Raw genomic sequence first — 14,395 nt, 5'->3', positions numbered from 1 at the left:
ACAATTTTTTCCATTGGGAAGTTGGATATATGTATCTTAGCACGCTGCAACACTTCACCTAAATGAAGTAGTATAAATGGACCCTAAACAATGTATCAAGCATTACAGATCTACATTAATTTATGTCCGTCTTGAGTTCAGCTTTAAATAAACTGGAACAAAACCTAACTTGTACTGTGAGGGAAAGAAGGTAGTGAACAGCCACTGATTTAAGCTATGAAAAATGTTTGCTTTGTAAACAGAAACCAATGTAGTTTTCCTGCAGGTCAAGAGTCCCAGTTCTTCAATTTAGGTCTCACTTTCATCTATGGTGACGTTATAGCTACTGCGCTCAATCTGCTTTGGACAGTTGGTGCTCGGAGATGGTAAATTACTGACACCTTCAATGATTCACCCATTAATCCTATAAAAATCCACCTCTCTCATTCACGTTGCTTGCTGTGCTTTAGATGTACTGCAAATGGGGATTATAAAGAGTACTTGCTCTTTCGCAGTCAAATTTGAGAAAACCCTACTATTTGTTATATGTTCCCATTCACTCAGTATGCATGAGAAAAAGTCCCCTCATAAAAAGAGAACTATGTAGGATTTTTCCTTGCTGGAGGGTCCAGAATAAAGCATTTAAAAAAGTAAGCTGCAATTTTTATTTTATTTTTTTGAAGTCATCCTATATGAATGTGAAAATGGGGGCAGTAGTCCCTTACCTCCTCATCTGGAGACCCCTGCTGGCGCCCTCCGTTCCTTCTTCTTCCAAGTGCCCCCTTAGTAAGTCGTGTGCTACAGGGGCACCCATTTGGGTTTACTCCGGAGCTGGGCTGTATGCGTCCATAGACACACACAGCACTAGCAAGCCATGCCACCTGTGAGACCAGGAAGTGGAGGAGTGGTGCTACAGATGGGACAGTGCTAGAACGGTGAGAGGTGTCAGGTAGCTGTTTAGGAGCGAAGGGGGAAGGGGGGGCCGGAAACTAGGACAGGTAGTCAAGCATTTTGAACTTTAAAGTGGTTTTAAAGGCTCAAGGTTTTTTACCTTCATGCATTCTATGCATGAAGGTAAAAAAAACCTGCTCTGTGCAGCATCTCCCCAGCCCTCCCTAATACTCATCTAAGTCCCCTCTCGATCTAGCGATGTGCACTGGACTCTTGGCTATCCCAGGACTCACTCTACTCATTTGCTGAGATAGAAGCTGGAGCCATTGGCTCCCACTGCTGTCACTCACAGCCAGTGAGCCAATGAGAAGAGAGAGGGGACGGGGCTGAGACACAGCTCAATGTGTGAATGGAAACATGGAGCAGCGGGTGCCCCCATAGCAAGCTACTTGCTGTGGGGGCACCCGACAGGAGGGAGGTGCCAGGAGAGCCTGCGGAGACCCGAGAAGTGGAGGATCTGGGCTGCTCTGTGCAAAACCATTGCACACAGCAGGTAAGTATAGACATGTTTGTTATTTTTTTCTGTAAAAAAATAAGCCTTTAAAACCACTTCAATGCACAGACTGCATTAAAGTACAAAACGTTTGGCTTTAGAACCACTTTAACTATACAGTTCAGAAGCTAGGACAGCTCTTTGTCCCCCCTGGTTACCTGCTCATGCCTATGAACCCTTTCCCATTATTAATTCTTTTTCCAGGTATCCTCTGCATGATCAGATGAGAAATTGGGTCCTTCCTCTTTGTCGGCGGTGGGTAATCTTTATTGCTTCAGAGAATGGCGGTCACATTGAGACATGTGAGCTCTGTTCTATGCTGAATTCACTGCTGAGTCTAGGTCGCATGATAACGCATCCCTAGGAGTATGTATATGATGGCTTGGGTTTACAAGAAGTGGATTTAACCCTTTTACTGACAGAAACATTTTTTGCACACAGTTTTTAAAAAATAATTCTAGGACTGAAGATTACTTAAAACCCCCCAAAACATTATATATTTCTTAAAAACAGACGATGGAAAATAAAATAGTCGTAATTCCAATTTTCCATGTCACATAATATAAGCAAAACGATTTATCAAGCACAACATTTCAGAAAAAATACACAGAAGTTAATTTTAGAATACAGAAGCGCAATGTATTACCAAATTTGTGATAAAATAAAAGTGATGCGGCTGTGCCGAGAATTTAGATACCCCATATGTCAAGCCATAAAAGTGAGTGAAATGGCAACAATATTCAGTGCCCAATATTTCCCCTACGCGATGGTTTCAAAGTCCCTATAGATCATCTATTTCAAGTTGACTGTAAATAATGACACTAGAATTCTTGTCCTCACTCAATATGTAACAAGTATGTGGGGGGGGGGAGGTGCTCAAAACATTTTGGGTGCCTTTTAAGTAAGTGCTTGGATATAACTTTTTTGTGATGCTATTTTCTTATGACAGATTCTCTTTAATGAGACATCCACAGCAGCCAAGAAAAGTGACAGCTAACCTGGAAGAGATGTAATAGTCATTGCTTCTTGGATCTTACTGCAGGTGGGACAGCGGTGCCTGGAAACACTGAAGAGGACCAATCATCAGCATCAGAGAATGACACAGAGGGCAACGATTTTTATGCCCAAACGAACCGTCAGGTTAAAACAGCTAAATACATACCAGCAGGGCCGGTGCCAAACTATTTTGCACCCTAGGCAAGACCAACTACTTGCGCCTCCCTTCCCCCCAAAAAAAGAAATATTAAAAACAACAGAAAATATTAAATCAATAAAACGTGAAACTGCTAAATTACTTTTAATTTGCAAAGATGCCACCAGCATCAATATTAAGGACAAAATCAGTGGCACGGACGGACTGTATCTGTAGCTGGCAGTGGCAGGATGACAGTTACGGTGAGTGGAGGATGATGGATCCACACTCTGACAGATCCCAGGCTGGAATTCCCCAGGCAATGGGGGAAGATAAAACGCTCTGACAGCAGGCAGCTGAACTGAGCGATCCCACACAGTGACAGATCCGGCACAACACACCACCACCAATACTGACACAGATCAGCAGGCCCAGCAGGCACTAGAAGAGCAGGCTGTGGGACCGTGATGATGTCATCACTCACTGATACATTGTACATGTAATGGATGACCGGTCGGCTGGGTCACACTCACAAAGACACGCGATATCAGAGTCAGACACTACCTTTTTCTGCAAGAGCAGCTCTGCCTTTGCTGATGAATGGGAAGAGAAGGGCTGGAATTCCACAGTGATCAGCAGCTGCCAGCTGGCTTACAGTAAGGGACTGAGTCTGAGAGGAACACAGGAAGGAGCAACAGCTCAGCTTCTACACTGGCCTAAGACAACTAGCATCTTCCTCTGTCCTTTCTTCCTACCCTCTGCCCCCCCCTCCCCTCAACTGAAGGATCATTCATGATGTGGCTGCGTCCCACACAGAGTGCTGGCCTGTGTTGCGCCCAGTTACCCCTAGGTGCCAGTGAGCCCTAGGCGGTTGCCTAGTTTGCCTAGTGGAATCACCGGCCCTGCATGCCAGGTGCATCCAAACAAAAGGAGTGCAAAGTCTTACAATTATTTTTGTTTTCCTAAAGCAGCCACAGCATGAGTAGAGAAGTTCATTCTCCTCTAGCAATTTGTTTAAAGAGAAAATTCACACCCCTCTGTATTTTTTCTTTCCCATCTAACTTTGATTCTTGGGATATACTCAAAACAAATGACACATTATGCAATCCAGCCCTGTCCTGGTGCAATTTTCCGAAGGTTGCTGCAAACCGGGTGCCTCGCCTCCATTTTCTTTGCTTATGTATGTTTTTTGGAACCGCCTGTCCCATCTGGGTTCCTGCAGTCACCCCTCCCTTAAAGATGTACAAAAATGCATGCGCAGTGTATTCTACAATGCCCCCCCCCCCCAAGTTTTCTTGGATGCATGATGTACGTATTCCTGGATGGTTCGGCTAGCTCTTTATGTCCTCTTCTAGGCCAGAAAGTTAGAATCACAGACTGCACCCCCCCAAAAAAGTGTTAAACAAACAACAATAAATAACTCATTAAAGCAAAGCTCAGATCAAAATGAAGAAAAAAATAAAAGTCAGCAGCTACAAAAACTAGCTTCTGAGTTTTAAAACAGCCACTCACCTGTCCCTCGATCCAGCAGTGTTTTCACTGACCATCCTTTACAGCCAGGTGCCCTTGCAGCTTCACAGCCAGGTGCCCACTGTGCATTCGCAAGTTGTGCTATGCCTTGTGAATTGTATTGTAGTCTTCTGGGACATGTCACATGTCCCAGAAGACTACGGGGAAGGATGGGGGAGGACAACTTCCGCTTCTGATCACCTTAGGCAATTGCAGCTGAAGTGGGAGTGGGTACCTGTCAAATTCAGGTACCCGCTCCCCCACTCCCAAAATGTGCCAATCCTTAACGGGGGACGAAGCCTTGAACTTCCCCTTTTGGGTGGAGCTCCACTTTAAGGAACAGGGGTGTTATGATTCTTTTAACCCTTACGCTGCCAGAGCCGTTTTTGCATTTCTTTACCCATGTTTATAAAATCATTTTAGACCTTAAGATTACGTAAAATAAAATAGTGGTTGTTCCAGTTTTTATGTCACACAATATTAGGGCAACAGATTATGAAATCCAAAATACAGTTAAAAATACACTAAAGTTAATTTTAGAAGTGTTGATATGTAACATGTATAGAATGTAAACGGGCATTTCATTTCAATTTTTTTACATAGTTACATAGTTAGTCTGGCTGAAAAAATACAAAAGTCCTTCTAGTTCAACCATAACAAAAAAAAAGTTATAATCCTACACCCACAGTTGATCCAGAGAAAGGCAAAAAAATCCCAGCAAAGCATGATCCAATTTGCTCCTGCAAGGGAAAAAATTCCTTCTTGATCTCCCAAGAGGTAAACGGATATTCCCTGGATCAACATTACCTATAAATGTTAGTATCCAGTTATATTCTGTATATCTAAGAAAGAATCCAGGACTTTTTTAAAGTAATCCACTGAGCTGGCCAGAACCAACTCTTGAGGGAGTCTATTCCACATTTTCACAGCTCTTACTGTGAAGAAACCTTTCCGTATTTAGAGATTAAATCTCTTTTCCTCCATTGGGAAAGAGATATGGGAAGAGAAATAGAGGAGGAGGAGCAGAGGAAAATGCTCACATTAATTCACGAAAATATTAGCATGAGGGAAGTAGAAATAAATTATAAGTGTTTGATGAGATGGCACATTACCCCTAATGTGGAGCACAAGATGAATAAGGAAATTTCACGGTTATGTTGGAGAGGTTGTGGAGAAGTGGGCACGTGGTATCATATGTGGTGGGAGCGTCCAGAAATACAGGTGTTTTGGCGGAGGATAGTTTATTTGATAGGGAAAATCACTAAAATCAACATAGGATTAGACCCAGAATTATGTCTCCTCCATATCTCAGAACTTCCAGTGAAATCATATAAGAGATCGGGGATATGGCATCATCTGACCGCAGCAAAGAGCCTGATACCTAGGTTTTGGAAAAAAAGAGAGGTGCCAACTGAGGAGGATTGGATGGGCAGAATGAATCAGATCTGTGGGACAGAAAAACTGTATTAAATGCAAATGGACAAGATGGAAATGTATAATATAAAATGGAAAGGATGGGAAGAATATAGAGAAAAGGTGAAATATATGAAGATACTGTATAATACCCCTGGAATTGGATTTAGAAATAATAGAAATACATGGTGTAAAGATGAGAAGAGAAAATGTAAAGTGGGGGACGGGGGGGGGGGGGGCATTGGGCGATTGAGGGGAGGGAGTGGGAGGGGAGTAAGGGTAGAGGGGATTGACATAAATAAAGAATGCAAGTTGGAAGATACTGTTTTGATTATCATTTTAATAGAAATGTCAAAGTGATTTGTATTTGGATTGAAAAATTAATAAATATTTATAAAAAAAAAAAATCTCTTTTCCTCCAGACCTAAAGAGTGCCCCCTTGTCCTCTGTGATGACTTCAGGGTGAATACCTCTACACCGAGTTCACTATATGAACTATTTATACATGGAGATCATATCCCCCCTTAATCTCCTCTTCTCAAGAGAGAATACATTCAGTTCCTCTAATCTTTCCTCATAGCTGATCTCCTCCATGCCTCTTATCAGTTTGGTTGCCCTTCTCTGTACTTTCTCCAGTTCCCGAATGTTCTTTTTGTGAATTGGTGTCCAAAACTGAACTGCGTATTCCAGATGAGGTGTTACTAATGATTTGTACCGGGGTAATATGATATCTCTCTCTCTGGAGTCTATACCTCTTTTAATACAAGAGAGGATTTTGTTCGCTTTAGAAACCGCAGCTTGGCATTGCATGCCAATGTTCCATTTGTTCATTCGGATGCACATGACACTAGTCGATATTGTCCAAACAGCTCATGCTATTTCTCTTGGTGGGCTGGACTAGTGTCCAAAAATATTAAATCCTTCCAATTCAAATCTGTCCGATTCAATAAGTCATTGAATATATACAGTATATATATAGCAATCTTCCAGGAAAAACTGACATTTTTTTTTAATCTACCTGCATCAACGAATATATGAAAGGAATACTGAAGATATTAAATGAATTCCGAAAATGAATCTGGTCAACATAGCAAATATGTTGAAATAAATTCTTTAATGAATGAATGAATCCGAAATGAAATGAAAAGCATGCACATGTCTAGTAGCATGATCAATGTTTTTGTACTTAGCCTCCACCAACTCCTTCATTTACATTTGTACGTGTGTGTTTGTGGGGGTGCGGGGTGGCTTAAAATTTGTGGGGGGGGGGTCAAGTGTTTTAGTGTAACTTTCATTTTTTTACCCTTTTTAAACAAATTTTATTAACTTTTTTTTTTCATCACATGGGGACAAAAAGTCCTCTATGTGATATACTTTTGCTGCCAGATTCTCATTACTAAAAACACCTGCTCTTCACTGAAATGAATGCAGTGCAGATAGTGCTGCATTAGATTCATCCCCAGCCAGTTGGCACACAGGGACCTGGAACTGACGTTTTACATGTCATTTCCAGATCAGTAACAGGAAGGGGTGATCAGCGAACAGATGTGAACTAATGTGAATTAAAGTGAAAAAATGAAAAATGAATTTAAAAAGTTTTGTTCTACTTTAAGAACACATTTAGGGCTCATGTACACTGCAGCTGATAAACTCTTTTCTGCGTTTTTTTCAGCAGCCCCTGAACTCTCCCTAATGTTTTCCTATGTGTCCATGTACACATCGTTGTTTACAGTTGTTTACAGGCACTTGAGTTTACAGTCGTTTTTTTGAATGCAGAAAATTTGCGTTCAGTAGTAGATTTTATCAGCATTTCAAATGCTTGTAAATGCGCGCAAACGCGGCTAAACCGTTTATAAGTGTTTGCGTTTGAAAATTTTTTAAACTCTTCCATTTCCAGATGCTGTTCAGAGCCTTTTTTTAGCATGAAAAATGCATGCAAAGCGTTTTCCCGGTACTCAAATGGACCCGGTACACCATACTTTGAGGTTTTGCATGAAAGAAAATATGTTAGACGCTGCTGCAATAATTTCTGCACAGAAATGAGCTGGAATACATCCAAACACCACAAAAAAAAGACAGCTAATCTCAACAAATACTGCTTTCTCTGCTTCTGCTCTCTCTATTTCTCTCAAAATGTCTGAAATAGTTTTTTTTTTTACTGCTTTTCAGTGCATTCTGGGCATTTTGGAAGGTCTCCTGAGGTTATCTTTAAAAAATGCTTCTAAACGCAAACGCTCATAAATGCGGTGTGCAAATGTGGCTAAACAGACGTTTTTTAACCTACGTTTTCCAGCAGTCAGTTTCCATCGTTCAGAATTGTCCAGTGTACATGGAGCCTTAGGCTAGGTTCACACCTATACAATTTGTATTTGGCCCATTTGTGCAGTGCGTTTTGAGTTTTTGCATGTGTTTTTTCTACTTTTTTTATGCGTTTTGCATTTTTTCTTGTTGCTAGGCAGATTAAAACACAAAACGCATCACAAATGTGGCAAAAATGCATCAAGAAAGCACTACATGTTTTTCTGTAGCATCTCCATTGAATTCTATAGAACCAAGAAAGCAATGTTTTGCATTTAAAAAAGTCCCTGACCCTTTTCAAATAATGCACCGGGTGAAAACACGGAGATGTGAACCTGTCCCATAGGAAATCATGTTAAATGGACTGCTGTGCGTTTCTGCAAAATGCTATGGAAAACGCATAGGTGTGAACCTAGACTCAGATCTATGTGTATGTGCATAGCATTTTTTTGTAGCTTTAGAGCTCGTTTGCAGTTGTAACTGGGGGAGGGGGCGATAAAACCCCACAGTTGAACCAATGTTTTACCGCCTCTCAACCACTCCCCTTTTGCCATGGTTCATACTGAATGCAATTTAGAAATTGTGTTACTTCACTTGAAGTAGCGCGATTTCAAAGCTGCTGATCAGTGTGATTTGTACCTCCGATTTCAATGTGGCTTGCAACTTCACTTAATAGAAGTCGATGCAAGTTGCAATGAAATCAGAAAAAAGTAGTGCAGCGGCTGCGATACTCTGCTTGAAGTGAATGGGACTGCACTTCAACTTCCTCGCAACCGCGCACAACACATCCGATTGTGGCGCAGGTTTATGGTATTTTGAGGTTAAAATAGGCTAAAGAGATATGGGTTCACTGGTCGGAGAGGAAACAGATGTAAATGAGCCCTAAGCTTGGTGCGTTAGCTTGTCTCAAGGCGCTTTTCCCTTGTATGCGTTATGGGCAGACTTTGATGTGCGTTTCCAATGTGTCTTTGAATTTAGGATTTGGAATGGCCAAGGCATGCACATGCAAGGCTCAGCATACATTCTCACACACCACGACCACGGTGGTGCTGGATGAAGAACTGCTGGAGAGAGATGTAAGGGACGGCACACGCTGGGGTGGAGGCAAGTATCTCTGCTGTCATGCCTATTGCCAGTTCATAAACTCTCGTGATGTGTTTTGATGTCCTGCCATTGACTTCTATGGGCGTCCCAACCCACCAAAACAGAAAACAAAAGTTTTTTTTTGTCTAAATACGCACGGGATGACAACAGACGCTGTTTTTATTATGGAGCAGTGGGACGCATGTATTTTAGCACATTGTGATGCGTGTCATAAAACGCAGCAAAGCCCTCATTTCGGGGAACACAGTATATTGCGAGCACGCATTTAAATCTTCAGAAAGTTAACATTCACTTTAAAAATGTTACATTATAAAACAATCAAGTGAAAATACACCAAAAAACTGGTAAAACCAATTAAAGTCCAAAATCTACTGAAATTTTAAGTCGAATCCGAAAAAAGCTCATATAACATTGATAGAGGCGCCGGCAGGAAAGGGAAAGGCAATGTGCAGAAACGCTACACTGAAATCCAGTAGGACTTCGAATGAACTCGAGTACCCTCTGGAGCTACATCATGGCGCGCTCTGCGCATGCGCTCACTGGTTTCAGGACTGCCGCGTGCGCAGTGCTCTCTCCGGGCTGCCAGGGTGTGGGCGGAGCTGGCAGGGCGGCCCGGATACGCAGGCGCAGTGGTGCTGCTGTTTGTTGTTGTGGGCGGGTTGCAGGCTGTGTGTGTGTGTGTTCGCTGCGTGAACGGCCGGTGAGGGTTTGTGTGGGCCGGAAATCCGTGAGGGGAGGACCTGTCAGCAGACGAGTGTCCGAACTACGAGAGGCGGGCGGAAGAGGCCGCGCTCGGTGCTGTGTGAGGAGACAGGGCCGGTGGGCCCGGAGGATGGATCCCGAGAGACACTGAGAAGACACGGACAGGTAAAGAATGACATACATGGGGGGGCCCGGGGGTGGGGCAGAGATAGCGCCTGTCTGTTATCGCTGAGAGGGGCCTTATGGAGAGGGACCCAGGGGCAGTGCCAGGGGGCGAGGGTGGCACTCTGAGCCTGTACCCTCTCTTTCTTCCTCCGGGCAGATAGGGGAGCACTACTTCACCATGGATACAGATTACTAGTAGAAATCCATGACCCCCTGCCTTTACCTGTCATATCAAGTGTGTCCACTTCACCATATGGGGGCAGCACCCCCCCCCACACACACACACACACTGCCATGTTGGGGCAGTGCTAGCTGGCCATGCCATATTGGGGCAGTGCCCACCCCCCCCACACTGCGATATTGGGGCAGGGCCCACCCCCTATGCTGCCATATTGGGGCAGCGCCCACCCCCCCCCCCGCGCTGCCATATTGGGGCAGCGCCCACCCCCCCACGCTGCCATATTGGGGCAGCATCCACCCCCCCCACGCTGCCATATTGGGGCAGCGCCCACCCAACCGCGCTGCCATATTGGGGCAGCGCCCACCCCCCCGCGCTGCCATATTGGGGCAGCGCCCACCCCCCCTATGCTGCCATATTGGGGCAGCGCCCACCCCCCCTATGCTGCCATATTGGGGCAGCGCCCACCCCCCCTATGCTGCCATATTGGGGCAGCGCCCACCCCCCCTATGCTGCCATATTGGGGCAGCGCCCACCCCCCCTATGCTGCCATATTGGGGCAGCGCCCACCCCCCCTATGCTGCCATATTGGGGCAGCGCCCACCCCCCCTATGCTGCCATATTGGGGCAGCGCCCACCCCCCCTATGCTGCCATATTGGGGCAGCGCCCACCCCCCCTATGCTGCCATATTGGGGCAGCGCCCACCCCCCCTATGCTGCCATATTGGGGCAGCGCCCACCCCCCCTATGCTGCCATATTGGGGCAGCGCCCACCCCCCCTATGCTGCCATATTGGGGCAGCGCCCACCCCCCCAGGCAGCCATATTGGGGCAGCGCCCACCCCCCACGCAGCCATATTGGGGCAGCGCCCACCCCCCCACGCAGCCATATTGGGGCAGCGCCCACCCCCCCACGCAGCCATATTGGGGCAGCGCCCACCCCCCCACGCAGCCATATTGGGGCAGCGCCCACCCCCCCACGCAGCCATATTGGGGCAGCGCCCACCCCCCCACGCAGCCATATTGGGGCAGCGCCCACCCCCCCACGCAGCCATATTGGGGCAGCGCCCACCCCCCCACGCAGCCATATTGGGGCAGCGCCCACCCCCCCACGCAGCCATATTGGGGCAGCGCCCAACCCCCACGCAGCCATATTGGGGCAGCGCCCAACCCCCACGCAGCCATATTGGGGCAGCGCCCACCCCCCACGCAGCCATATTGGGGCAGCGCCCACCCCCCACGCAGCCATATTGGGGCAGCGCCCACCCCCCACGCAGCCATATTGGGGCAGCGCCCACCCCCCACGCAGCCATATTGGGGCAGCGCCCACCCCCCACGCAGCCATATTGGGGCAGCGCCCACCCCCCACGCAGCCATATTGGGGCAGCGCCCACCCCCCACGCAGCCATATTGGGGCAGTGCCCACCCCCCACGCTGCCATATTGGGGCAGTGCCCACCCCCCACGCTGCCATATTGGGGCAGTGCCCACCCCCCACGCTGCCATATTGGGGCAGTGCCCACCTCCCCACACGGCCGTATTGGGGCAGCGCCCGCCCCCTTGCCGCCGTATTGGGGCAGCGCCCGCCCCCTTGCCGTCGTATGGAGGCAGGGCCCGCCCCTCGCGCTGTTTTTTTCACCTTCATTTCTAGAGTGTGACCATCTTATTTTTTACTGTATGACAGGGGTGTCAAACTCCATTCCATTGCGGACCGTATCAACATTATGGTTGCCCTGAAAGGGTCAGTTGCATATGTAAGACCAGATGTCCAGAGCACCCCACCACCATTACATCAGATGTCAAAAATGCCACACCCTCCCTAACACCCTCCCTTTGGGGGTAAAGCTGGAAAGCAGTGCAGGGTCTGGAGGAGGACCAGAGGAGGAATGGAGACAGTTACCAGAGTCTGCTGAATGCTGAGGCCAGGGGAGGCAGAGATGAGGAGGTGCAGGTTTTGCAGAGGATTTCTTTTCTCCTCCCTGCTGCCGACTGCTGAGACAAGGTGGGGGCAGAGACCTGGGAGGAGAGGTGCAAGGATAACATGAAATGGCCTGGAGGGCCGGAATCGGCCCACAGGCATTGTGTTTGACACCTGTGCTGTATGAAATTCCCTCTCTTGCTTTCTCAAATATTTACCCTTGGCTGGCCAATTTATATTGTATATGGAGTCTTCTTGACTGATTAAAGCATTTAGTCTCAGGTGCGTTATGTATAAATGATGTTCCTCCCATGGAATGTGGTAGTGTTGCTCCACTAGAGATGTGTCCATAGCAAATGTTATTAGGGACACAGACATTAGAACCCAGCAGTCATGTATCAGATAAAGGTAACTTGCCCATAGATCAGCTTTTATCAACCTTTTCAGCGAAGTTACAACCTTCCGCTCTCAGGGAACCCCTGCTAAAAATGACTATATCTACAATTCATGATACATTAGTGTGATAGTCAGAGGTAAGTGCTCCTTATACTTGTAGTCATTGGGAAGAATTACTCCCTTACAGATAGCTAAAAAGATCAATGGTGTCAGTGGGAACATTGCTCAAGGAACCCTTGGCAACCTCTGGAGGAACACGGAACCCTGCTTTAGACTATAGCTCAGCAGACATGGCTGATCATTAACTCGGCAGTAGAGATACCTCATACCTCGTGCACATGAGGAGACTAGACGACACACCTCTATGAAAGTTGTACTGTGGATTTATAAAGTCAGGCAGCATTGATGTGCAGGGGAATGAATGGGGCCGGGCACACTGAGAGGCACTACCAAATGATCTTTGTTTTCTCTGAATAGTGCAAACGCTATCATATCCTGCAAAACCTGCATGGGTTGTGTGCTGATCTACCAGTAGCTGAACGTTTCTCTTGCGCTGAATCTGTGTTTGTAGTTACGGGGATTTTCTAAGGTTATCAGTCCGATCCATTTTTATTTCTAACAGTGCTTGTTTCACCACTTGAGTACCAGCCTCCCATACTCCTTTATTACCAGGCCATTTCAATGCTGTGTTAGTTTGACTGACAGTTACTTGGTCATACAGCACTGGACCCAAACTCATTTTATTTAATTTTTTTGAGACTGAGAGAGATTTCTTTTGGTGATATTTAAACACTTCCAGTCCGGGCACTTTTACCCCCTTCCTGTCCAGGGCAATTTTCAGCTTTCAGCGCTATCACACTTTGAATGACAATTGCGCGGTCATGCAACACTGTACCCATATGAAATTTTTACCATTTTTTTGAGACAGATAAAGCTTTATTTTGGTGGTATTTATTCACCGCTGGGATTTTTATTTTTTTTTTGCTATGTAAATGAAAAAGTCCAAACATTTTGAAAAAAAAGTATTTTTCTTATAAAATTTTGCAAATAAATAATCTTTCATCATAAATCGTGGCCAAAATTTATTCAGTTATCTTTTTAGTAAAAAAGAAATAAGCCAAATTAGTTTATAACCAAAAATTATAATTTTTAAACATTTTTTTTACATTTTTATTTTTTTTATATTTGTTTTTTTTTATTTTTTACATACTGTCACCCTAGCAGTACAGTGTCACCATGGTGACACTGTACTGCTTGTGGGGGGTGATGAAGACTTTTTTTATTTTTTTTTTACAGTGATTGCTTTTACACCCATATAGGATGTAAAAGCAATCATTTCTCTTTCTCTCTGTTTGCATTCTTGCAGCCATTGAGAACTACTGAATGAGCTGTGATTGGTCACAGCTTGTCACATGGTACAAGTCTGTTGTGAATAGCCTTGTACCATGTGATCTCTGTGATCATTCACAGATTTCACACGTAGTAAGCAATGATGTCACAAGTGACATCTTGCTTGCTACTTTGCATGTGATCACTGATTGGCCAATCATTGATCACATGATCGGGACCTCGTACAGAGGTCCCATCCGACAATCGGTGTTTCACTGTGTCCGTAGGACACAGCAGGCACTGGATCGCGGTGCTGCGCGCTCCCAGCTAGAAATGGTGGGTGCTGTTTATGAACGGCAACCCGCCCCTGGAGTGCCACCGTCCTACCGTTTATAAACAGCAGGCGGACGGCAAGTGGTTAATAACCACTGGGTTTTAGGAATGACAAGGGGGTTAAAACATGGCTTTTGGGAATGGTCCACTAGACACATTAAAGCAATATTAAAGTTCACCTTTTTACAAAAAATAATAAATACACATTTTTTTTGCAAGTAAAAAAATGTTCACAATATGTTTTGTTTCTGGAGCCTCTAAAGCATTGCATTTAGCATCTGCTGATCGGTGGTGCCTTGCAAGTCACCTGCAGACCTGTCAGTGTATCTGTTTGCCGGTACATCTCTTACAGGCAAGCATGTGCCTACTGACAGGAAAAATCAATGAGCTACCACAGTGCTTCACAGCTCCATAGTAGTTCATTGAGAACTACAAGCCAACAGCCACAAACGCTATTGGAAATTGTAGTGTTCTCATTCACAGAATAATGTGAATGA

General features: G+C 45.5%; 1 protein-coding gene across 1 annotated transcript in view; it reads left to right on the top strand.

Moving 5' to 3' along the window:
• The first annotated feature begins 9,490 nt into the window (after positions 1-9,490).
• Positions 9,491-14,395, top strand: part of RNF145 (ring finger protein 145) — a 71,895-nt gene continuing 66,990 nt past the window's right edge. The window contains exon 1 of the mRNA XM_089682859.1: positions 9,491-9,746. The gene's annotated coding sequence lies outside the window, so the exon portion shown is untranslated. The remainder of the gene's footprint in view (positions 9,747-14,395) is intronic.

Source organism: Staurois parvus, unplaced genomic scaffold (assembly GCF_062004578.1).
Source record: "Staurois parvus isolate SC_StPar_1 unplaced genomic scaffold, SC_StPar_1.0 ptg000298l, whole genome shotgun sequence".
In the NCBI taxonomy this organism is placed as follows: domain Eukaryota; kingdom Metazoa; phylum Chordata; class Amphibia; order Anura; family Ranidae; genus Staurois; species Staurois parvus.
The sequence above is the reverse complement of the archived record's forward strand: the minus strand, read 5'-3'. Positions and strand labels throughout refer to the sequence as shown.